The sequence below is a fragment of the Artibeus jamaicensis genome, unplaced genomic scaffold, assembly GCF_021234435.1.
Source record: "Artibeus jamaicensis isolate MK-2021 breed Jamaican fruit bat unplaced genomic scaffold, CSHL_Jam_final scaffold_1019, whole genome shotgun sequence".
NCBI classification, from domain to species: Eukaryota; Metazoa; Chordata; class Mammalia; order Chiroptera; family Phyllostomidae; genus Artibeus; species Artibeus jamaicensis.
Window position 1 is genome coordinate 5,599,455 of NW_026522025.1, and position 23,929 is coordinate 5,623,383.

Consider the following 23,929-nt stretch of genomic DNA (forward strand, 5'->3'; position numbering starts at 1 on the left):
GCCCATTTCTTCTATGGCTCACTTCTACCTCAGTGGCTGTCTAAATAAATTTTCTCTTATAGTTTGAGTCTTGGCTCTGAATTCTCTGAGCCAGAACTCAAGAACTGAGGTTGCTGAACTGAGGTTAACACCAGGTGCCATTTAATGTGTCACTAACACCTCCACTGTTCTATCACTCTTCCCTGGGCCCCTCTTTGTTACCACCTTCACCCAGAGGTGCATTGAGCCTCCTGTAAGACCTCCTGTATTGAGCCTCCTATGTAAGACCGTCCTGGCCTTCCAGCTCTCCCTCCTTCAGGAATACACAGCACTCTCACCAGGCCCTGAGAGCAGCTCTTTTGAGCGTAGTTCTAACTCACGTTGTAAATAGATAACACTTGTCAGCTCTTACCACGTGCCAGTCCTCACACTACCCTAAGTGCTTTAAGGTTAACTTGGAGGCTCGCAACCACTTTCCAAGGTACATGATTATTATACTACTTTATAGATTTACAAAAAAGTGAGAGGTTATGATGTGAAGTAGCTTGCCTGAAGTCACACTGCTAGTGAATGGTGGAGCTTGGACTTGGACCACAAGTCTAACCACTTGGACTCAGAGTCTAACCACAGAGGCCATGGCTAATGCTTTGAGGCCATGAAGCTCCTGCCTGTGACAGACTCTGGTCAGTGAAAGCAGTAACAGGAGACGTGTATAGCATTGTCGCCAGCTCAGAGCTTGGCCCCAAAGAGGGACTCAGCACCCGCTCACTCACACAGGGATCAAATGAGCCATAATGACATTGTTCACACCACCTGATCCACCTAGGAGTAAAGCAGGTCCCAGAGAAAAACACGTCATTCCAAGTCATGTGACATGCTCATTCCAGCACCCAGATACCTTTTTCCGTGTTTTGGAAAAATGTGTTTCAGGGCTTGAAGTATGCCCTGCTTCTGAGGTGGGTAAGTCATTGGCAGTGCCCCAAATTCATGCGTGCTCAGTCCTTTCTCCTCTGTCACTGGCCCCATGGGCTGGACGTGGCCTGTGCACAGTCCTCACAAGGGAGACTGACAGTGTCTGCTGAGCAGGGTGCTCTCTGCACCTCTGGGTAAGCTAGCAGGTGTGAAGTATCCAGAGTTGAAAATGATTGTATTTGCTGTAGATTTCATGTAAGTATATTTTATAATGGATTACACCTGGATCTCTAAGTGCAAACCTGATAAACTCCCCCTCCCTCTCAAGAACCTTCAGTGGCTCCCCAGTACCTCCTAAATTACGCTCAAACCCTTGATCTTGGCTTTCAGGACCTGTCCCAATCTGGGTAATGCTTATTTTTCCGCTGCACACATCCATGTCCTTGACATCACTGTCAACTGGGACTACCTGCTGGAGGAAGTAGTAGGGTGAGGTATAAGGGACACAGCCCTTATGGCCTCACACCTCTATCTCCTGTTTGTCTTACCTGCGTGATCTTGGGTTCATGACACCAAAGCCCAAGTTGTTTCCAGCAAAACATGCCACCTCTCTAGTCTCCTATCGATCCCCACAAATGGTAAAAGGGTACAAAGAGGGTCATAATCTGTTGGAGAAAGGGAGGAGGAGAGAGAGGTGGGGATATGTCCCTGCACAAGGCTGGGACATATTAGGGTCTTTGACATGTAGTCCTCTTTACCCCTCTTCTCTTCTACAGTACCATGTTTTGGATTCTGTTCAATGAATTCCATTTATGTGACTTCCTGGGGCCATTTAAGAGATCCGGAGGCAGCCAATTTAGGTGAAATCAAAGTTCTGTTCATGAGAGTCACGAGTTCCATTTCAGCGGTTCCTAGGGACCCCCTTGTCAGGACACTCTCTCTCCTTCTGGTCAGCTCAGGGTGCCGAGAGCTTTTGGGGGTCCACGGTCAGTCTCCTCAGAGCACAGGCTGTAGCCTCTGCCTACAAGAAGGGCTGGAGGGGAGGGCCCTGGGGCTCCCAGCAGGTATGCTGTGGTCTCATGGCGAATATAATGTTCACAGGACAGATGTTTTCTGCTGGCAGAAAAAGAAATAATAACCGTTTTGGGACCCCCCCCCACTTCCACGGCTGGAGGGTCGCCAGCACTAAATCAACAGCTTTCTTTTCAGTGTGTGTGCACGTTCTTCCAGCCTGGTCAGGGGCTGAGGGCTACCATGGATCCATGCAGATGACAGGAAGAGTGTGTGTGTGTGTGTGTGTGTGTGTGTGTGTGTGTGTATGAGTGTGACTGTGGGTAATTGTGAGATAGAATGGAATGACTAAACCCCAGTAGCCTGAGCCCCCTTCCCCCCAACAAACATCCCCTCCCCAAGGAAGCTTTCCCAGAGGCCCTCAGCTGGAAGAAAATACACTCTTTTGGTACTTAGAGCTTTTCACCCAGTGTTCTAGCAGGGCTTGCAAAATGTGGAATAAATGTAGGCTGGAGAAATGTAGAACTTGAATATGAATCCTAGCTGATGACCTCAGGCCTCAGGTTCCTTACTTTAGAGAGAAATAACAATACCCACCTGTAAGGGGTGTCCTCAGGATTTAATGAAATACCACGTCTGCCTGGCTGGGAGAAGGTCCTGAGTGAAAGTGAGTTTCCCTCCCTCTGAACTGCGGCAGCTTTGTGAGCCTGGCACCCAGACCCTTCTCCAGTGACCACTGCTGTGTTGGCTTTAGCGCTTTCGCAGAAAAGGGAAAGAGAACATAGGAAGCCTAGGGGAGAATGTGTACACTTGACATGTTGTAGGGATCAAGAAAGAGTTGATGCCAAAATGAAAAATTGGCTCGATAAACTTGGTTTTATATTCATTCATTTTTCACTTATATAGTTAATAAATTACTAGTTCAAGTAACTTATCTGTGTTGGTCAATACAACAATCAGAATGATAGGACTAGTAAGGATTCACGGATCACCTGGTTGCTACATAGAGCAGGTAGTGACTTGTTTAAAGACTCATAGCCATGTGATGGCCAAGCTGGGTTTCGAACGGAGGCCTCCTGACTTTTCGATCATTGCGAGGCACCTCTTGCCTCTCTCAAGTATGTCTTTTTGCCCAGGCCTGGCTCTTGATGAGAGAGTCCCAGCCCTTTCTAGAGATTTCTGCTCTGGGAGCGACGCCTTTTGGGTTCCCTCCCACTCCGTGACTGATGTACGGGTGGAAGGCACCATGTTTACTTTCTTTCCTCAATTTCCGCTGTGATGTAAGAATAAAGAATTCTTTGGTGTCTGGTAGCCCACACCCACCCAACTCTCCCGTGAACATGAAAGAGTGCAGGCAGCCGCTTTCACTTCTAATTTGTCTTCGATGGAATAATCCAGAAGGTGGTTTCAGGGGTTTCCTGGAGACAGAAATGCTACCTGCCCTGTGGCCTGGGCCTGAAGGAAAACTTTCATGAAATACGGCCCAGATATTTGATGTCGCCTGGATAGAATAATGAAACACTTCTTACAGGCAATTTATGAGTCTGAAAAACAGGCAGCTGACTTTCAAAGGCAGACGCCAAAGTGTCAGCAGGCTTCTCTCAAGGTCAAGGCATAGATGAAAACCTGCCCGAGGCTAAATGAAGGGAGGTTTGAGTTTGGGCCTGTGTATGATGGATTTCATTCCAAGCTGTTGGCACCTTTTGCCACACCCTTCTCCTGCATTATTAAAAAAGACCACTGAACTTCAAATTACAGTCCTGGGTATGAATCCTGACACACACTCACCTGTCTGTGACCTTGGGAAGTCTCTTGACCCCTCTGAGCATCAGTGTTCTCAGAATTAAAATGAAAATTATATCCTCACCTTCAGCAACTAATACACAGATTAAATGTGAGCATGCCAGGTATATAATGGGAAGTCAAAACTTTTTTTCCTTCTTTTTTAGTTTTATTTTTTTAACTATACACTTTAAGTCAGGGGACCTGGGTTCCCAGCACTGGCCTTATCAAAACTTTTTGTGGCCCTTGATCAAGAGTTTTTTTTTTCTTTCTAGGCTTTATTCTTCATATCTAGTAAAAATAAATTACTGAAGGCTTAAGTGCTAAGTGCTATGAAAAATACTCCCTCCTTCCCTCCCTTCCTTACAAATATGTATCCAGCACCTTCTAGGCACCAGGATATGGCAATGGACAGAATGGACAGAATTTGTTGCCTTTGCTCTTATATTCTATCGGGAAAGCCAGGAAATGAACAGCACAAGTAATGTGCATAGTATATGTTAGATGTTGAGCACTATAAGGGACAATAAAGTGTGGAAGGGGATAGGGCCTAAAGTGTGCAATTTTAAATAGGGGAGGCCAGGTAAGGCTTCAGGAGAGGGTGACAATGAGCACTGGTGTGAAGGGGGTGAGGCAGCAAGCCCCTACCTCTGGGGAGGGATGTGGGAACTACCTGCTGGGTTCAAGGACCAGCCTGGAGCCTGTGTCTGCATGCGGGGAGCAGAGGGGAGCAGAGTGGAACTGGAGTGCAGGCTTGTGATGACGTGGCCCCTGACTGGACAATCTGAGAGCTTCTGCTTTTTCTCAGAGATGGAAAGACAGTGATGTAGGTATTTTTTAAATTTCTTTTTACTTTTACCAGATTTTTATTTCACAGAAATGTTCTATCTTTACCTTTCTCAAGAAGTGTTCTTTGACCTCCCCCAGGAGCTCTGACTATAAACCTTTAACCTTGACTCCGCCCCTCACCCCAGTGCCTTCGCTCCTCCTCTCACCCCTCCATGTTTATCTTTCCACTTGAGGGTTTGAGCTGAGAAGTGATGAGGTTGCTTCTGGCCTTTTAAAAGAATCACTTCATTATGTCATTTCACGTTCCCAAACATGCTATGATGTGGGTAGTATAATCCTGATTAGTAGATTTTTATTTTTACATAAGAAAAATGTAAGAAAAGTAAAAATAAAGCTGGCAGTTTCTCCCAGGCCAGAAGGACCCCCTAGCCACAGTGGTGCTCATTCACTGCAACGACTCTGTGCTTGGGGCTACACACCACATTGTCCATCACTGTCAGTGGGAGTCCTTCTGAGACATGGCACATGCCTCCAGATTTCCCAACTGCTCCCTTTTCTGTACACCCCACTATAAAAGTTCCTTCCTCTAAGAAAGCCTTTTTCTGATCTCTCTAGTAGCCCAAACTCCTACATTCTTTAATCTGAATATCCACGATGTAATTTTCTACGAGTAAGCAGAAGGCGCTGTTATTAGTGGAAAGTGTTCTGGGCATGGCAATAAGAGATTTAGGTTTTTATGATTTCTGTCATCACCATTATCATGATCATCATCCCCGTCAATATTATTGTGATGCTTTTAAAAATTACTAAATCCAGATATTATTTAGCATCTTTACATCTTATGATATCAGATCAAACCATTATTTCATGGCTTGTGGCTATCTAATATCTTTTTTAAGGTTCTAACAATTTTTAAGAGGCCAGAGGTCTTCATAGTCCTCTTCACGTTAGGTTTCCATGTCAGCAGATGTGCTCTCAAATTCTGCAGTGTCTAGACCTAGGCATGAAACTCAAGCTCTTCCTTGATGTCTTTAAAAGAAACTCACTTGGATAAAGCTTTCATAAGTGTGATTTCACTTGGTTGTCACGCACTCGGATCACACAGCACAAATAGCAAAGGACTTTACATCACTACAACCACACCATCTTTTTATGTTTGTTCTTTGTATAATATATTAGTCCGCTGGGGCTACCCTAACGAAATACCACAGACCAGGGGTTTTGAACAACAGAAAAATATTTTCTCCCCATTCTGGAGGCTGGGAGTCCAAGGCCAAGGTGCTGTTAAGGTTGGTTTCTGATGAGGCCTCACTTCTTGGCTTGTAGACAGCTGTCTTCTTACTGTGTCCTCACATGACTTTTTCTCCATGCAGGTGTATCGCAAGAGAGGGATTTCTGGTGTCTCTTCCTCTGTTTATAAGGACACTGGTCCTACTGGATTAGGTCCCACCCTGATGACCTCACTTAATTTAGCCTTAATTACCTCTCTAAAGGCACTACCTGTAAATTTTACTCACTTTGAGCATTAGGGCTTCAACATATTTATTTTGTGGGGGGAACACAAATTAATTCATAATACATAACATGTCTTTTTCCATCCTTATACTTTCAACATATTTGTATTTTGAAATTTAAAGTGCATTTTTTGTAGATAAAATATGCCTGAATTTTTTAAAAATCTAGCTGGTCATTCTGTTTGTAAAGTTGGGGACTTTTAGACCCTTTACATTTAATGAAATTATCAATATATTTGAAGTTAAGTCTACCATCTTGCTGTTTGTTTTTATTTGCTCTTTTTTGTTGTCATTTCTCTAATTATCTTTTTATCTCCTAATTATATATATATTTGGAGTCACACTTTATTTTCTCTATTTTGGCTTCTCATCAATACTTGCAATACTTTTTACTACTTTTTAGTGGTTTCTCTAGAACTGACGACATATATATATATCTTTAAGTTATCAAAATAGACCTATTTATACTCGGTGTTATACTTCTCACTGCACAACTGATTATTCATACTTTTCTTTCCTCACTTCACACATGAAACTTCTTTCCCACTTCACAAAAGAAATTAATGGTATAATTTCATTTACTCACATCTTCTTTTTTGTGCCTTGTTGCCATCTCTTTTTTTCTAAATATGATGTTTTATTTTTTCTTTACTAGTCAGTAGATTTGAAGGAAATTACGAGAAAAAATTACCTCTTATGTTTAACTTATTTTTGAAAAACCTTTTTCTTCGTGCTGATTTTTCCTGTGTGTAGGTCTGAGTTTTCTGTCTGCTGCCAGTGCCTCTCAGCCGGAAGGATGTACGCCAGCATTTCTCATGGTGCAGGTCTACCACATCGGATTTTCCCAGCTTGCATTTATTAACAGTGTCTTTATTTCGTCTTAGTTTTTGAAGACTATTGATGATGAATATAGAATACTGAGTTGATAAAATGTTTACATTTTATTTTAGGACTTTAACATGTTCTTGCCTTCACTTTTTCTGGTAAGTCATCAATAATTGATATAATTGTTTCCCTGTATATACAATGTCTTTGTTTTCTGATTACTTTTGAGATTGCTTCTAATTGCAAAGGAAAAACCAAAAAAATTTTTCCTTTGGTTTTTATGTTTGACCCCAACATATTAGGTGTGGCTTTCTACGCGTTTATCCTATTTATGCCTTTAATAAATATGGAAAAGTTTCAGCCACTTTTTTCAAATATTTTTCTTCCCCAATCTCAGTTTCTTCTCCTCTGGGACTCCAATTACATGTGTTTCAACCATCTGATAGTTCTCTGAAGATACCTGAGCTTTTGTTGGTTTTTCTTCAATCTTTTCCTTTTCTTTCCTTCAGATAGAATCATTTCTATTGATTTGTCTTTGAGTTTATTACACTCTGCCTCCACAATCTCCTAAGTTTATCAATCCAGTCAATTTTTAAATTTTAGCAGCTATTTGGTAGAGCTCTTGAATTCTGTTATTGTCCTCTGAAAAAGTGTGATTTTTATTACAGCACACAGTAAGGAGTTCGGTGGTTACTGGCTCATCACCTTGAAGTATTGTAGGCTTGTTTTTCTGCTTTGATGTGCAGGGTCTTCTGGGAGCTCCATGCTTTCTCAAGCTCCTCTAACTTGATGGGGCCAACATCCAAATCTGCGTCCCTCATGGATCTTGTGTGGGCTTGGCTTTAGGCTGTTTCTGGTGGAACTGAAGCAGGGCTGTAAAATATGGTAGCCACATGTAGCTATTTACATTTAAATTTATATGAAGTAAAATAAATTAAAAAATCATTTCCTTAGTTTCACCAGCCATATTTTGAGTGCTTGGTAATTACATGTAGCTAGTGCTCATCATTTTGAGCAGCACAAATAACATCAATATTATTGCAGAAAGCTCTGCTGGTCTGTAGTTATCAAGAGGATGCCTCACATTAGGGTGTGGTCCTTACTCTTAATGTTGTTATCCTTTTGGGTCTTAGCTGGGGACCTAGATATGAACAAGATTTCTCCTTTATGGCTGAACTGAATCTCTTCTGTCCTCCAGCACTGCTTAATGTCTAGTACCTCTGTTCTGTTCTCTACCTTGTTATATTATAGCCTGTGTACTTTTTCCCTGAGCACATACATAGTCTCGCTTATAGCCAAGGACTCCATAGGGCACTCCTACACCAGCTACTGGGAACCCCAGTTTGCAAGGATTACTCCTCTCTGGTGCTGTGCCTCATAATTCCAGCCATTTCAGCTGCTCTGATCTTTGATTTCCACCTCCTCATCAGATTCAGCTGATTCAGCTGATCAGAATCATCATGTTATGTGTTGACTCTAGCTTTCTGCTCTGCGGTGGGGAAGTTATTCCCACACACAGAGCTGGGGCGATTGCAAGGCTTATCTTGTGAACTCCCCTTCTTTCAGGGATCCCAGTCTGGTGCTGGTGGTCAATGCCAGCAAACTGCTGTCTTCCATATTTTGTCAGGTTTTATGTTTGTTTTGTCTTAACAGTGGCAGGCATACTTCATACCAGTGACTGCATCATATCCTGAAGTGGAACTCCATTAAATAGTAAGCAACTTGAAATCACAAATTACCTACCCCTCTCCCCTGCCCTTTTTTAGAGTTCCTTTGCTACTGGGTTATTCTCACTGGCAATTCACTCTGCTCAGTAGGTATCCTCATACTGTTGTGCTTGTTCCCCTTTCTTTATTACTATTATTTTTTTCCCCATTGAGATTCCCTGGGAAACTCCAATTTTTTTTCCTTCTCTCATGCATTAGCTCTCCATAGCTCCTGTTCTCAAAACTATATAACCAAACTCAGGCATTCTTAGCAGAAAAAATCCCCTCTTTCACTGAACAGGATCTGCTCTCCTTAGAATATACTTGTAGTTATAAAAAGCACTATCATGTTTTCTGTTTTAATTTCTATTGTTATTGTATTACTAGCTAACTCATCTCTATGCTTCTCACCCTGACCTGCCTGAAATCTATTCTGCACACGTTGTTCAGAATGATCTTTCGAAAACACAAAACTGACTATGTCACTCTTCAGTGGCTTTCCCTAGCATATACGGTAAGGTCCCAGATTCTCAACTGGCATAGAAGTCCTTTTATGAACTGTTCCTTTCTATGTCTGTAGCTACATCTCTTGTTATTCTGCACCCACCCCTGACACACACATGCACACATGTGTGCACATGTATACACGTGTCCACAGTTTCTGTAAACCTGGAATCTCTATGGGTCTCAAAACACACCCACCTATTTCTTTCCTCTATTATTTTTTTACAGACTACTTCCTCTATCTGGATTGCCTTCCCCTCACCCCCAACTTTTGCATCTTTATCTATCTTGGCTCATTCTCTAAGACAGAGCTTGGAAATGTTTTTCTTTTGAAAGGATTCCCTGGCTTTGACCTTAACCATAGTTGGCTTGGGTACCTCCTGAGGGCTTCTACTGAACTCCCTGCTGCCTGCCTCCCCACATAGACTAGAAGAGTAGAACTCTGTCAATTTGGTCTCACTAGTGCTTAAATTAGTACCTGGCATACAGTATGTGTTAATTTGGGCATTCATTGATCTACCCAATAAATGTTTATTCAGTGCATAGAACATGCAGGGCCCATTGTTCTGAAATATCTGCACTATGGGAGTTTGTATTCTGGTGAGAAAGGCACAAAAAATAGATACAGAATAATATAATTTAGGAAGTGATAAGTTTATAGAGAAAAAGCAAAGTAAGGATGAAAAAGGCAATAGTGTTGTTTTGGATAGAGTGTCTCTCTGACCAGGTGACATATGAGCAGAGTCCTGAATAAAGTGAGGAAAGCAGTTATGCAGGTATACAGGGGTACCCTGTTCTGGGAGAGAGAATAAAGAATTTTAAATGGGCGCTTTCTAGGTGTGATCAAGGAATAGCAAGCAGACTGCTGTGGCTGGAGCAAAGTGGAGGAGGGGAGGGGAGTGAGACAGAAGAGGTCCCAGATCACATGGCCTTCTAGGCCAATGTAAGACCTTTGGATTTTCTCCTATGTTTAGGGGAGCTGTTGGGAGGTTTGAACAGGAGAACGACATGATCAGACTGGTGTTTAAAAGGCTCATGCTGGCTGCTCTGTTGAGAATAGACTGTAGAGGAGTTAGGGAGGGAACCAGAGACCAATTAGGAGATAAGTCCAGTGGTAAAGGCAAGAGAACTTGTGGCCTGGGCCAGGGTGTTAACATTGAAATTGGGTTAACATCAGCTTAGTGTGTATTTGTGGTATAATGATTGACTATCTGTTTCTTTAATCTAGCTCCCTTGAGCATGTAAGTTTTTGGAAGGTAACACCTGTGTTTGATTTATCTTTATATCCTGACTTCTTAGAATAAGGCCTGATATACAATAAGTTTACTATTTTTGTAATTTTGTAAACAAACATATTGTTTTAAAATCCTTTTCTTTTTTTAAATAGGCGAGTTTCTGAGCTTGACTTACGAGGGAAAGATGATATATGATATCTCATTTTTACCCTGTTTCCAGATGAGGAAACAGGTTCAGAGAGGTTAAACCTTAATCAAGTTCTCCCAAGCCCCAAAGCAATGGAGCCAGTCTTTAATCTCAAGTCTGTCTGACCCCATCGCCCTTACCTTGTCGTTCCATCAGTTGGGCTGCTACAGAGGGGTTGCTGGGGAGCCACAGGGGAAAAGGCTGGGTGCAAGCCCCAGCCATCAGCAGCAGAGCCCACTTGTGATGACAGGCAGAGCCTCCTTCAAAAACAAAGTCCTGAGATACTTCCTGAGCTGAAATGATGTGGTTTTGATAAAACCCCCTTTTCAGGCAGAGTCATTATGCACCTGTGTGGCTAGTCTTACTGATTCACGCATGGGGGTTACATTTTATTTTTCTATTTTTGAAAATAAAAAGAAAATGTAAAAAAAAAAAGAGTTAAGTTTCAATTGCCAGGTCTGTTAACGACACCCATAACGGTGTGTTAACACAGGCGATTATCGAGCTGGACAGCACCCAGATTTCTGCCAAAACAAACCTTTTCTGCTCAGCTGACCAGAGAACGCTTCAGCTAGAAAGGGACAGAGCGAGGAGGGTGGACTGCAGTCTTCCAGGGTCTGGAAACAATTAATGCCAAGGCTATTGGCATTGCTGACTTCACTGTGGGCTCCAGTGGGAAGGGCAGGACCCCAGGTCACCTATGACCCTTCTACAAGACCTCAAGCAAGTTTCCACCTGTCTCTGGATCTCAGTTTCTTCTCAAGTGGATTAGATTAATGATCAAAGCTTGGTCAGTTTTAACTTTCTATGCTTCTGGGTGACCTTCAAGGAGCCATAGGACTGACTGAGCTCTGGGACCCTTGTGTATGCAAGAAGGAGGGTCCTGTCTGCACAGCAGAGCCAGCCTGGCTCCACCAGCTCGGTGGCCTGTGCAACACCTCCAGATTGCTCTGCCAGCTGTGGGACCTTGGGCGTCAGCTAAGTCTCTGTGTTTTCACCTGTAAAATGGTAAATGGGCTTTCCTTAATGAGCTGTTATGAGGATTAAACAAAATACAAGATGTAATGTACTTAGCACAGTGCCTGGCACATAGGAAATCATGAATACAGTTTGGCATCCTTCCTTTCCTTATTCCTACTACGTCTTCATTCTCTCTTCATTTTTTTCTTTCTTTTTTTCCTTCCTTTATCCTGTCCCTGTTTCCTCTTCTTCCCTTCCTGGGAAAAATCTGTCTTGAATTATGATGATGTGAGCCAGTATATCTGCTTCATTCAATTGCAAATTACTCAACTGCAGGGACCATGTGTGGGTCATCTTTTTATCCCATCTGAATGAGCAGTGTAGGTGCTCAATAAATGCTTGATGAATCAGTGATTGACTTAAAGGAGTCAGAGGCAAGCTGACCATCACTGTTTTTTTGGCTTTCTCATTCCTCTTTCTTTTCTCATTTCTCTTTCATAAAAAGCAATACAAGCCCATACTCTCACTGACTTGCTTGCATATTCCTCCCTTCCCTAGGCTATAAAAAAACATTAAATTCTAAAATGAAACAAAGGTAATGGAAACCAGAAAGCCATGTTTTGTGTGAGATTGAAACCATATGTTAAAAATGAGGATTCAAAATGATGAATCTGCACAAGGCTGTTGGCGGTGTCCCCTCTCAGCTTTGCTGCTCTGGTCAGAAGCCAGGGCGTGCAGACCTGCTGCATTCCCTGAACTAGGATGGCCTCAGTGGTCAGGGCAGGAGGCCCAGCTGACCCAGGGGCATGTCTTTCCCTTCAGCATCTCCTGGAGGGGCCTAGGTTGTATTGGGGTGAAGATGTTACAATTGCTCTCTGACCTTTGGAAATACAGGGAAAGGAAATCTTTGGGTTCAGAAACAAAGACCCTACTTGTGTTTTGCCCTTAAGATAAAAATAGTGGCTATGACTTGTTGATTACCTCCCGTGAAAAGATAAACTGAGGCACAATGCACATTTTAAGAGTTTATTTAAGCAAAAATCAGTCGGGATTGGGCAGCATCCAATCTAGCATATAGAAAGGAGCTCGGAGGAGCTGTACAAAATGAAAGGCATTTATAGGCAGAAGGGAGCAGGAATAAGAAAGTTCTACTAGACAAAAAACTGGGTTGGTTATGGCATGATAACTTCCCTTAGGGCATAGGTGGCAAACACAAGGCTTGTGGGCCGAATCCGGCCCTCCACCTTGTTTTATCCAGCCCGGCACCTTGTTTCTACCTGGTAGCAGCGCTGAGCTCCTTGCCCCTAGTTAAAGAGTATACATTTATACAGTCTTAAAATTATATTCAGCCTTTTGAAGGCAACCTCGAGGCTGATGTGGCCCCAGGTGAAAATGAGTCTGACACCCCTGTTTTAGGGGATGGCAGTGGTCTGTCAGGCAGGTTACCTAACAGGTGCTTATTGATTAACTGGCATAAGATCCCACATCTGGAAGAGCCAAAACTGTAATTAAGTCTTGGTTTGGTGATGTGGGGCTTACTTAGCATAAGTGATTCCATTTGGGGTCTGAAGACTCCTATGAGATAAGCATTTTACCTGCATTAGGTCAGTAGCTATTTTGCAAGGCCATTTTGAGTATTTATTCTTCCTACTTTACAGGTGAGGCAACGAAGTCTCATAGCTAGTAAGTGGTAGACTAAGAATATATTAGTAATACCCATCCAAAATTGAGTTCCCATTTATTCATTTTATTATTTATGTATTCATTCAATAGATATTTATTGAGCACCTGCTGTGGTATGCCAGACACTGGGTTTGATGCAAATATAGCATTGAACAAGTGAGCTAAGATCTCTGCCCTTACAGTTGGCTGGCAAAGATGTCTTGACCTGTTCAATGTTCAGGTTCATTGAGTATGATACAAAGTAAATTCTGGGTGCTGTGAGCTTTTGTGATATAAGGGACTTGGGCCTGAGGTGTCACTTTCCTCCTGAGGAATGACTGCAGGGGGAGTTCTGGAAGACAAGTAAGAGCTATCCAGGCAAATTGGGGTAGAACCTTCCAGCCCAGGGAAGAGATGTGAGAAGGCAGGATAGAGCAAGGTGAGATCAGGGAGTGAATGATGGGTGAAAGATGAGCTTTCCATCCTTTACTTCATTTAATCTCCTGAACAACCCATGGGGACATATTATTATTCTCCTTTAACAGATTGGGAATGGAGGCCAAGTTAAGTGGCTTGCCCAAGGTCATGTGCCCAAAAGTGAATTGAAACACGGTGGGTTGACTCCCCTGTCTATGCCGATTCTAAAACACATGGTGTAAAGGACCAAGCCTCTATGGTCGGTCCTTTTGAAAAGGCTAAAATTTAGAAATGTGACCAAAAACTAGAGATCTTTGTATCCTGAGGCTCTGAGCTCCTGTGCCTGAGCTGCACCAGCAACAGGGACAGCACAAGCCCAGGCAGCTATTGAAAAATTTTCTGCTGGCGTCTCTCCTGACTGGAGAAAAGGCAGATTCTGGGTGGCTGTAGATGACAGCATCTCTTCCCTGTTCTGACATTGCCCTGGGAACTCTTCAGACACCTTAGGGGTCTGAATCTGAAATTGTCTAAGGACTTGTGCTTAAAACTGTAGCATAGGTATTGCCTCTGCCAAGAAGCCTTCCTTGGACGCTCCAAGCTTGGCATGAGGTCCTTTCTTTGGTTTCCCATATGCACCCGCCCTTCCCTGCACCCTGCCCTGGCAGTTCTTTTTCACTCTGAAGCACACTGTATTATGCATGTTCATTTGCTGATCTGCCAACCCACCGACTTGAAGGTGGGATCCTTGTGGCAAGAGCCTGTGTCCCATTCATCTTCATGTCCCAGCCTGGCCCAGGGCTTCCTTATGCTGGCTGATGATGAGTGAATTCTTCATGTTTCATCTCTGCTGGAGGGAAGGCAGCCTCCGGGAATTCATGACCTAAATGACTGTCACAAGCCCAATGGGAGTCAGTGACGGAAATCAGATCAGTGGTGGGAAATACACAAAAGGCAGAGAACATGTTTTGGTTTCTCAGAGCAAGGACACAACACCTGCTTTAAGATGGGCATTATTGCCCATTAGGGTGTTTCAGCCTCAGGTGAGGCAAGGAGGAGGGTCCTAGGGAGGTGGAGCCTGGGCTGGAGAGGAAGAGCTGCATTTCCCAAATGGTTTCCATCTGCTCTGACGTTGTCCATAGGCTTGTGATGAAACCGCATTTAACTGCCTCCTGCCCATACATCCATACTATTAACAGGGACTGAGCGCTTGTATGTGCCAGTTACTCTGCTTAATGCCAGGAAAATATAGGGTAGGGAAACAGTAGGTTAACAGTTGTGAATATGTGGAACAGAGTTTATTCTTTATACTATTATTTATTGATTATTGTATTATTTTCCATATGCACAACTGTAAACCTACTTTTGTGCTACCCCATAGAAATGAAGCAGTGAGTGTATTGGGAGGGAGACAGGAATGGAAACATGTGTGATGCAAAATGCTTTACATAAGAAGCAAGACCTTCAGAAACCTAGATCCAGGCATGAGTTGGATCTCCTAGATCCAACTTGGAGAGATGTGCAGAAGAAAGAACATTTAGGCTGAATCTTGAAGGATAAGCAGGGGCTTGAAGGTGAAGCAGGGCATTCCTGGAAGAGGAAACAGCCATGAGCAAATACCTAGAGGATGGAGAAAGTTCTCTGTGGTAAGAACATAGGGCACTCTTGGGGGGTGTCCTGTGGGAGCAGAAGGAAAGGAGGCCAGAGTGATAGGTGTCCCGGAACCTGGATTTACCCTCTGTAGAGTCCCAACCACAGTGTCTGCTGTGAAACAGCAGACAGGATATATGACCAGTGACAGGGGGTCAGCATTTTTCATTTCTTCCCGTGGGTGGTCCGTCAACCAAGCAGGCAGAGCCCAGTGGTGAGTGGAAGAAGCTGGGTAGGTGTAAGTATGGATCTGTGGCTGGTACGGTGCCGGAGCCCCCAGGGCTGCTGCATGCAGGGTGAGAGCAGTCCCACCACAGGGGGGCCTGGCATGTATTCTGATTAGGAAAACAGCCCAGAGCCACCAGCAGCAATGTCTCCCTTTGATGCTGCTGCTGCTTCCTCTAAGAGAGAATCGATCAAATGTTTTTTAAGGAGAGTAGACTAGGGAAATAAGAAAGTGGCACCGAAGAAGGTGGGCTCTGCGTTGCCTGCAGTCCATTGTACTGGCTCCAAGAAATGATGGGCGCTACCGAGAGCAGAGCCCGTGGCAGTCTTGGCTCTGAGAATGCCCCGTTGGCACTACTCGGGCTGCAGGGCTGCTCTGTCACTCGCATCCAGGCACCTGTCCCAGCCCGGCACTCCCACATACCTTGCAAATTCTCCCCCCTGGGTTTTTAGGCTGGGAAGAGGGGGTCCCCTTAGACTTTGAACTCAGCCTGTGTGTTTCTTCATTTCCCCACCTGTATCTGGTCCCAAGTTGGGAAGCCTGAGGTTTCTGGTTCTCCCCTCTGCCCTCACAGCCTCCCAAGCTCCATTTCTGATGTGGACACCAGCCCATTGTGTCTGAGTCATTATGGATGAAATGAGCCATTTACACAAATTACCGAGTCCGGTGGAAGAAAAGGGAGGGCATAGCTTTTTCTCTCAAGGGAAGCAAAAGCTGTGGCCCTTGCTGGGATTTGCCTTTATTGAGTTTCTTGGCTCACTACGTGATGGTCCTCGTTTACTTTGCACAGGTTCGCTTTAGGTGGTTACCTTTTACAGAAAACAAAGGAGCCAATGCCGCTAATCACATCACAGAGGAGCGATATTTGCAAATGAAAAGGGCAAAAGTGGTTGAACCAGTTACACTGGTCCTACGAAGGTTTAGCATAAGTTTTAGGAAGTTACTTTGCAGTAAATGTTTGCCACAAATCTGGGTGAGGGAGTTTTTAGCAAAAAGCAAGACTCAAAGCGGCCTAGGCACACTGCAGGCCTGATCCTCCACAGGAGAACCTATCCATGGGCATGGGTCCTGTGCATCTCCCAGTGGGAGCTGGGCCCACGCCATGCAGAATGGTCTCCTACACAGTTCATTTTCTGGCATCCTATGCTGTGTGTCTAAGGCCTTCTCAGTAATGTGAGCTCATTGAGAATCTGCACTGTGTCTTACATATCTCTGTATGCCTGGGCCCCAGCATGGGGCCAGTGCTGGAGATGAGAAGCAGACACATATTCACCTAATTGTTTCTGAAAACAGACAAAACTGGTGATGACACACCTTGGTATGCATGGGGAAGAGTAACAAGGAACAGTGACCTACTCTTTTCCCAATGGAGTTTTAATCCCTTCATTTCTTCACTGACACCTCCCCTTCAACCTGCTCCACACCCCTCCAGGCTGGCAGTGGACAGGTGGGTGGGAGTGAAAATGCTCCTTTCCTTCCTATCTATCTATCTATCTATCTATCATCTATCAATATGAATTTCATTAGAGCAGTTTTAGGTTTACAAAAAAACTTGAGCAGGAAATGCAGAGAGTGCCCTTTGATACTCCTTCATCACAAAGTTTCCAGTTATTAACATCCCACGTTGGTGTGGTACAATCAATAAACCAACAATGATATATCAATATTATCTAAAGTCCGTAGTTTACATTAGGGTTCGCTCTTTTTGTTGTACAGTTCTATGATTTTTATCAGTTTTATGTGCTCTTTCACATATATAAGTTTTATAAATGTGAGAGTTCTAATGCAGAAAGGCATGCAGTCCAGGCCCACAGGGAAGAACGGTCTCTGGAGAGCACGGAGATGGGGGATTGGTAATGTAGAAAGATCGGCCCCAGGTCAGAGAGAGCTACCGTGCTGCACTAGCTGTATGCTGTGTTCGGCTGAGTGCTAGAGGGACAGATGAGTTAGAATGAGTTAGACAATTGCCTGAGGTGTTGTTGTTTAGTCATCAAGAGTGTACCTTATGGGGTCAGATCTCATGAGCTTGAAGTTCAGTTCTGTTGCTTCATAGCTGTATGATCATGGGCAAATGGCAAATTCTCCAAGGCTCACTTAGTCTGTGGACTAGGGACAGTAGCAGTACTTTCCCCACAATACTGTTGTGAGTATTAAAGAAGACAATGCATACAGAGCACTTAGCAGAGCCCCAGTGTATTGAATGTTCTCATTATATTTTAGTGGTCATTGTTACAAGAAGGAAGATCAGACACATAGAGGCATGCTGCTGGAGTGGGGTTAGAAGGCAGGCTGATTTAATGTGGAATGGCCTGAGTTATGGCACCCGGACGACGAACAGGGTAAGTTCCAGAGTCTGGAGTGCAGCTGAATCTTTAAAAGTGAGTCATGTGGCTCCGGCAGCATTGTGCGAAGGACAAGAGGCAGCCAGGGCACTTCAGTCAGAGAGGAAAAGTGGCCTCCCCCAAATCACACAGCAAATAAGTGACAGACTTAAGATGAGGACCCCCTCTTCCAAGCCTTTGTCTTTGCAGCTCCTTCCTGGAATAGTAAGTTCTTGGTACTTTGTCATCTGCCTGGTAACAAGCTCCCACGATTTAAGACTTAGCTCATGAGAGTAACATGCTGGCTAAGAACAGGGTTCTGGAGTCTGTCTGACCTGGGCTCAAACCCTGCTTTTTGCTAACTTACTGGCTGTGTGACCTTTGGCAAGCCATTTACTTTTTAAAGTTTCTGTTTCCTCATCTCTGATATAGGGCTAATGATAGTATTTGCCTCATAGGGTTGTCATAATAATTAACAACTCATAATGTACACAGGGGATGAAATATGTTGTACTGTGTTAATTGTATCCTCCAAAAAGATATGTTCAGTCCTAAACTTCCAGTACTGTAAATTTAAATGTACTTGGAAATAAGATCTTGAGACAAATTCATGCTGGATGTAGGGTATGTCCTAAATTCAATGACTAGTGTCTCTATAGGAAGAAAAGACACAGAGAGACAGAGAAGATGGCCATGTGATGAAGGAGGCAGGGACTGGAGTGATGCAGCTACAAGCCAAGGAACACGGGGGATTGCTGGGAACCACCAGGAGCCAAGAGAGAGGTACGGAACAGATTCTCCCTCAGACCCTTCAACGGAACCAACCTTGCTGACACCTTAATTTCTGGCATCCTGAACTGTGAGAGAATAAATTTCTATTGTTTTAAGATGCCCAGCTTGTGGCAATTTGTTAAGGCAGCCCCAGGAAACTAGTACACATGACAGGCATTCAATGGATGGTGGGCATTAGCACCATTATTGTCTATTAAGCCTTTCTTTACATTCCAGAAAGACCTGACTCTTCCTCTTTGATGTTCCAGTCTACCCAGTACATCCCTGACACTGTAGGGAAGTTACTTGATTATATATTCATCTCTGACTTTGACTTTAAATCCTTTGAGGAAATCTCACTGGTTTACCTTTGTGTCTGTGGCACCAGCACGGGGCCTGGCACTTGGCGAAGATTGAAGAAGAATCTAGGTTTCTGGCTCCACGTTGGCACCAGGTCCCTGTCAGCCTCCTGTCTTGATGGAATACTTTGTCATCAAATGCAGAGCATCTGGTACCCCTCCTCCACCCATTCCCCACATCTGGCTGAATTAGGTGTGAATGAATCAAAAACATAAGGATCCCATTTGCTTTCCCCTGCTTCTTTTTAAGTGTGCATTTAGAATTAATCAGCCAAGCATGACTGAGAGTTTTGACAAACCCAAAATATTAAGGAAAGAGTTCAAGATGTTTTGATGATCTTCAGTGCAAAGGTGGTTAAGCTGTTGGCCCAACCATTTGTTTTACTTGTGGCCAGAGACTAAGTTTTGACCCACAGCAACCTGTATTAGTCTTCTAGGAGGAGAAGGGAGATGTATATGGGGACCATGACAGGCCGTGTCTCCCAGGGACACTTGGCCCAGGATTCACGCTGCCCAGGGCACAGCCACGGCCAGATGTGCCACAGAAACCAAGCACCGAGTGTCTGCCTAATGTCAGAGTCACTGCCCTTGGCTCAGGGTACTAAATGCTGCAGTCCTGGGCAAGCCTGACTCCACTCACTGATCTTTAGAGTTCAGTTTTGGAAATCCATGATGACAGGGGTGATGCAGGGATATGCACAGGTAGATGCCCTGGAGGTGACAGTCAAGAGATCAGATGGCTTAAAAATTGATGCACCGCCTTCTCTCCCTTTAAGAAAACAAACGACTCACGTTTTTCTCCTTATTACAAAAATAGTAACTGCTTTTTATGTGTATGTGGAAAATAATCATATGGAGAGCTATTTATAAGGGTAAAAACCTACTAATAACTCCACCTTGCATGGATACCACATTTAACACAATATTGTATATCCTTCCAGATATTTTCTATGTATGCATATGTACATACTGCCTACAAATTATCACATTGTACCCTGGCCAGTTCCCAGAATATGAATAATGTGCCCCAGCAGTGGAGAGGGATACTCTACTTATCCACATAAACATCTTATTTTAAAAATAAAGTTATGACAAAATGGGGAGTCTAATGTTTTGCTTTTTGTACCCTGATGTTTCAGCTATCCTTCAGATTTTATGTCATTTCCTTGGAACCTTCTTTGGCTGGACAAGGGGAGAGTCCCCTTCTACAGGGTCTCCACAGTATACTGCATTCACATCATGATCTTGATGCAGTAAGAGAGTAAACATTTATGCATGTAATTTTTGTCTCCCCTGCTAGACTGTAACTTGCTCAAGCATGGAGTAATGACTGACTTGAGCCACAGAATTACCCACCACATCTCTCCAGTACTGCATCTGGCTCAGCCTTCAGTCGCTGAGGTCTTACGGATAGTGGGGAGTCCTGGAACAGTTGACAATGGACCTTGCTCCACACATGATCTTCAGTGCACATGATCTTCAGTGCAAAGGTGGTTAAGCTGTTGGCCCAACCATTTGTTTTACTTGTGGCCAGTGACTAAGTTTTGACCCACAGCAGCCTGTATCAGTCTTAGGGTAGTGTCTCTAAGTGTACCTGTGAATATCTTTTCGGGTCTTCCCCAAAGGGACCGGCTGCTCTTGAAACTCAGGAATTGTACCCCAAGGGAAGAGAAGTGGCTAACCTTTTGGAATTCTATTTTACACTGGCTTCAAGCTAAAGCTAGGGATTCAGAAATGCACTGTGGTTCCCCAGTGAACACGGGGAGGGGGTGAGGGAGGACTGTGGTAAGTCAGGAGTTATATACAGATCTCACTTGAGTTCTCTACAGAGAAGGACAATAGGAAACAAAATCTCCTTGTCATTATTACCCTAGTGTGAAGCTAGAAGGGATATCTTCAGCAACTGACACAATTCCCACATCTTTTCCTGCCCTATGGTAAAGCTCATCATGGAGAAAGGATCACACAGAATTATTGGCATTCACCAGTTATGCAAAAGGGAAAAATCAAAAGCAATAACACATTACCAAGGAGAGCCGAAGACATTACCACAACCAACAGACTTAGAAGGTAAAGTCAGGGTACTTCCTAGCTCATCCCCACTTAATTTTTAATTTGCCAGGGTCAATAGATCTTTGAGATAATAATGGTTGCCTGTAACTGTGATTAGGTGGAGGCTCAAACTGCAGCTGCCATTTTGGAGGCATTCTCTTTCTGCAGCTACTGAGTCAGCAAATGCATTTTCTTCCTTCTGAATCACAGTGAACATTAGAGCAGCTTGCTCCGACCTGATAGATTATGTAGTAAAAGACTATTCACTGGAATCAGGGGTTTGTCAATTCTCCAGGTATGTGCTGCAGTCTATTCTAAAAGATCATGATGGCCTCGCCATCTTACTAGACATCATGCAAGTCCACTAGTTAGATGCCATGTAATGATGGGATTCAAAACATGTGACCCCAGACTGTGGCACCTTGGCACATTAAATATCTTAGGCTGAAGGAGTTCAAGGAAATGGCAGAAGCAGGAAGCTCACTCTGACCACCCCTCCTTGCCTTTCATCCAGAAAACAGGTCACAAAACTTTCATGTGAAAGGTACACTCTGCATCTGTACATGAGGTGTGGGGGCGACTTTGCCCACAAGATCCTTTTGTCCACCATGGATGACAGTGAAAACTACCAAGACATGATATGCTTGGGGAGGAAAGGTGGCTGATTCCTCAAAGGAGAAGGACCAAGAGCCCCTTCCTCAAGGGGCTTTTATTCGGTTCGTTTTGCATAAGAATACAGGTAAGGATCAAACAATAGATAGCATTCAAAAAAGTATGAGGGCTTACTCTCAGTCAGGGTCAAATAGCTAAAGAGCCATAAAACTTTGAGGAACAAACTTTTTTCTTGGACCCTTATTATTTAAATGAGAGCATTCTAAAGCAGGTTTTACAGGATTTTACATATTCTTTCTTAGGCCTGATCACCCGGAGAACCCGCCCTTTCCAGCACAGGGCTGCACCACATTCCCCATCATAGGTTTTTAGGCTTAAGTTGATTAGAGTCAGGAAGTACTTCTCCCAGAGGACGTGGGTATTTGGGCTATGTCAGAATAGCTGGGGGGCGAGGGTCCATCACTCCCTCTTTGTTGCAGCCCCTCAAGTTCTCCCATGATGGCCTCCCAAGTGATCATGTCTGGCTTAGGTTGCCCCTTCTCTGATGGGTCGTACTTGTCATAGACTAACCGACCAAGCATTGGGGGCAGGGGATGAAGCAGAGACAAGCTTTGTCTCCTTAGTGGCTCACATTCCGGAGGTTACTCACTGAGCCTTAGCCATGGGGGGAGGGGGGGTGCGGCAGTTACAACTCCTGAAACCAGGCAAAGCGGTTCCCAACAATGAGGAAGGAAAGAAGACTTGGGGACCACTGGAGGTGGATGGTGTAGGGTTGAGAAATCTGTATGAACAAACCTTGTTAAGCCTAACCCTTACCTCCCTTGTTACCTCTTCATTTACCACTCCAGCCAAAACTACTTTGTCTTGTCAATGCTTCACAAATTTGTTGTTGTTCTTTTCCCCCCTAAAAGATATAAAATGACCTGCTCTGGACATTTCTTCAGGTCTTCATTCTCTTGTGAAGGCTCTATATGCAAAAATTCAATCAAATTTGTATGCTTTCTTCTGTTAATCTGTCTTTGTCACTTTAATTTTTGGACCCAGATAGAGACTTTAACATGGCTGAGGAAAGTTGTTTTTCCCCCTACGGTAGGTAAGACTAGAAATAGCAGATTCCTTAGATGTTTGGCAAGATACACATGAGCAGATGGTGAGCTATATACATCCTGTGAAGTTGAATTTCTGTATAGCTCTAGTGATCTAGAGCAGAGTTAGCAAACTTTTTCTGTCAAAGGCGAGACAGAAAATAATTATAACTTTGGGTACATAGTCTCTCTTGCAACTACTCAGCTCTGCTGTTGCATGGAGAAAGCAGCCATAAACAATATGCAAACCAATGAACATGACCCTGTTCCCACAAACTTTTATTTACAAACACAGGATGAGGGCTTAGCGTGGCTTGCAGACCTTAGTTTGTAGACCCCTGATCTACAGCATGTTAACTATTTCCTCCAAAGACAAAGTGGCCATTCCTGTTCTCTTTTCCCCTATGAAGGAGGCATGGTGCTAAGTGGGCTTTTTAAAAATTTGGACTCAGTTGGTGCCATATTTGGGTATATTGCTCTCACCTATTTGTCAGGTGACTTGAAAAACTAGAAGTTTTAAGAGAGGCCCAGGTTAGACGAAGAAACTCTAGCTCTTCCACAGCACTCAAGTCTGGTGGCTCTTCACTGAACTCTTTTGACTTACAGATGCAATAGGGCTTGTAGTGTCTGCAGTAAACTGAGATGCTGAACAGTCTCACATGAGAACACAATACTCATGTTCTTATTTTCTTGAGCCCTCTGATCCTTCCCTCAGTACTCTGCCTTTTGGTACCCTTCTCATTTGCTCTAGGCCAAATTTACATTTAAGCTTCAAAGAGCCATTCCAGCTGCCATGGAGGCCTCCTGACTTTTACCCCAAAACTTGAATAGTTTATTAACTGAGCTATCATTTTCTTTTGTCAAGACTTCAAAAACTTACCCACAGCTAGCCAAGTCCATAATCCTTGTAACTACCACTGACCTCAATGTCCCCATGCTTCACCTCCTCCCAACCCACCTCGGTCTTAGTACTTAGTAGGCAGTTAGATAATTAACTAAAGATGAGGGAGCAAACAAAACAGTTATGGGTGGGGAATCACAAGGGGGGAATTCCTTTCACTAAGCGCATGCACAGTACAAGCCAAATAACTGAAACAGAACTGTGAGACATGCACAGTAGGAGCAAAAATGGCGACCATACCAGGAGGAGGGCACAAGCCTGGGAAAGTAGGGGAAAAAGATTAGATTGCGGAAGGAAGGGCACAATCCCTGGAGAATCCAGAAAAGAAATTGGGTAAGGGGTGGGGGTATAAGCACAAGCCTGGGAAAAGCCAGGGAAGAGATTGGGTAGTTTCAAGGAAAGCTTGCTCTTTCCTGAAACCAAGGAAATATATGGAAGCTGGACAAAGAACCCAGGGGGTCCCTCCTTGGAG

At 43.9% G+C, this 23,929-nt stretch overlaps 1 long non-coding RNA gene across 1 annotated transcript in view; it reads left to right on the forward strand.

Moving 5' to 3' along the window:
• Positions 1–23,703: 23,703 nt before the first annotated feature.
• Positions 23,704–23,929, forward strand: part of LOC119060979 (uncharacterized) — a 63,962-nt gene continuing 63,736 nt past the window's right edge. The window contains exon 1 of the long non-coding RNA XR_008389743.1: positions 23,704–23,790. This is a non-coding gene — a long non-coding RNA (uncharacterized LOC119060979). The remainder of the gene's footprint in view (positions 23,791–23,929) is intronic.